Below are 2,433 nucleotides of genomic sequence, written 5' to 3' on the forward strand. Positions count from 1 at the left end.
GTTTATATAAGTGATATTGTAAGGTTGTGTGGCCTGTGAAGAGCCCAGTTAAAATTGATATTTGTCTCCTTGGTAATATAAGTGGAATAGGGTTTTTCTCCAGATGATCTGATTCTAGGTTCTTTAATAAACCAGTGGAACAGTGTCCTGTAATGAGATGAGTTTTCCATGGGCATTGTCGATCATCAAATAGTTGCTTTCGAATAGTGGATTTTTTAAAAGGACTCGCTGACATATCTGCTATAGTTGTGTTTCTACCATTTAGACTTACAATGTGAGAATGTATTTTTTTCTGAAGTTTACTTTTTGTATATAACAAAGTTTTTGCGAAATAACTTTGTCCTATTGTCATTCTACAGTATGTGTATATGTCTCTGGAGCTTAAAGACTCAGCTGTAGGTATGATTGTGATATGGTGAAGTGCTTCCGCTGAGGGATTAGTCTTTGCTCCTATTATGTCTTTCAAACAACTATGGAGAGAGATGTCAGCTTTTTTATCCCAAATAAAACTATTGTAAAACACTTTCGGTATTATGGTTGATTGAAGTATCTTTTTAGAATAGTATGGCTTTAACCCTGCATTGATAAACGGGAGAAGTAGTCTCCATTTTTTGGCCAATATCGCTTTTGATTCTTCTCTTTGTGTGTTGAATGTTAAATTAGAGTCTAGGGTTAAACCTAAAACTTTAATAGAATTGGTAATGTTTATGTTTTTTCTGCTGACTTGAAGTTGTTTTGGGTTGCAGTTGAACCAAATAGTATCTGTCTTGAAACAGTTTGCTTTCATGCGCCATTGTTCTAGCCAGTGTGTGAGCTTCATGCAGTTGCTTTCCATTGTTTCATATAGTAGTTTTTCATTTGGTCTTGAGCAGATAACTGAACAATCATCTGCATATTGAAGGGGGTTCCATTCCATGAGTTCAGCATGTCTCTTGTGTAAAGTATAAAAAGTATAGGGGATAATATGCTTCCTTGTGGCAATCCTATTTCGCATTGTTTTGGCTGTGATAGATGGTTGTTAACTTTAATTCTGATTGTTCGTCGTGTGAGAAAATTAGATATTAATTGAAGGAAGGATCCATTTATTCTTAATTCAGCGAGTCTGAACAGCATTCCTTGGTGCCAAACACTGTCAGAAGCTTTTTGTAGGTCGATAAAAAGGCCTGCGACTTTTTGTTTAGATTATTGATTGTGTTGAATTTCTATCATTGGACATAGGTAAGTAGAGGTAGATCTGTTTTTACGAAATCCATGTTGGTATTCTGGTATCCAGTCTTCTGACTCTGTTAGAATTCTAAGTCTGTGCTCAATTATTCTTTCTAGAATTTTGCCACATATAGATGTTATTGTGATTGGACGATAGTTGTTTGTTGTGGTGTAATCTTTCTTCCCAGGCTTTCGCAAGAAAGTTACTACATTGTTAGAAAATGGCCTCTTGCTTGAGGTAAGGATACTGTCAAACAGGATTTTGAGTGTAATTTGAAACTGGAAACTTCTATTTTTTATCATTGAAGGATGTACGCCGTCGTAGTCCGGTCCTTTTCCTCTGGTTTTAATTAGTTGTGTAGACTTGATTATTTCTTCTATTGTGACTGGTGTGGTCAAGTGTGGAAATCTAGGTTTGTTTTGCAATTCTTCTGCAACTCTTTTGTTCACATGCGCCCCTTAGTTCACATGCGCCCCGGCATACTTAGTGGAAATGCGAATACATCTCATCAAATGTTCAGATTGCATGGCTGGTCTAGCCTAAGTATTTGTTGGCTAGTTATGTCACACTCCGTACAGTAGATAAGAGTATTGATATTTGACTAAGCTAATCCATCTTCTGTCAAGACTGACCGGTATTGCGAGGGTGGGCTGAAGCGTATTCATGACTAATGCTGATATACACGAATTGGTAATTATTCAAGGTGGGCACTCCGACAATTATCCAGCCCTAATCACGACGCTCAGCAAATCCGTGATAGTATAGTGGTAAGTATCCCCGCCTGTCACGCGGGAGACCGGGGTTCGATTCCCCGTCACGGAGAGCTTCATTTTTAACCTTTTTTCAACTTTTCTTGTACAAGTATTTTTATACGACTTCTAACACGTGATTGTATTGAGTTTTTAAACTAGCATGGGATTTTAATCTAGTTGCTTTTGTAAAATAGATTTTAACACATTTGGCAGGCTCAACGATTTATTTGGGCTCGTACTCGCACATTCCATCTCAGTACATGTACCTTGGCTCAAGCATGGATGACAGTAATAACAACATAAAGACATCAGGTGTTGTGGGCAATGTTGAGGACTGCTATAGACTCTGCTATCGCTCCTACTCTACTAATTGCAAACTCTTCACGTATGTACACTTTCATTGTATTCAACATTATGTACACTTTAATATCTACTATTATCATGGTTAGTACTGACTATTCTTGTATATCTGCA

At 37.3% G+C, this 2,433-nt stretch overlaps 1 non-coding gene across 1 annotated transcript; it reads left to right on the plus strand.

Annotated features, from left to right (window-relative positions):
* Positions 1-1,957: 1,957 nt before the first annotated feature.
* Positions 1,958-2,029, plus strand: Trnad-guc (transfer RNA aspartic acid (anticodon GUC)). The gene has a single exon. It is a non-coding gene; the product is annotated as a tRNA-Asp (tRNA).
* The last annotated feature ends 404 nt before the right edge of the window (positions 2,030-2,433 follow it).

Source organism: Watersipora subatra, chromosome 10 (assembly GCF_963576615.1).
Source record: "Watersipora subatra chromosome 10, tzWatSuba1.1, whole genome shotgun sequence".
Classification (NCBI taxonomy): domain Eukaryota; kingdom Metazoa; phylum Bryozoa; class Gymnolaemata; order Cheilostomatida; family Watersiporidae; genus Watersipora; species Watersipora subatra.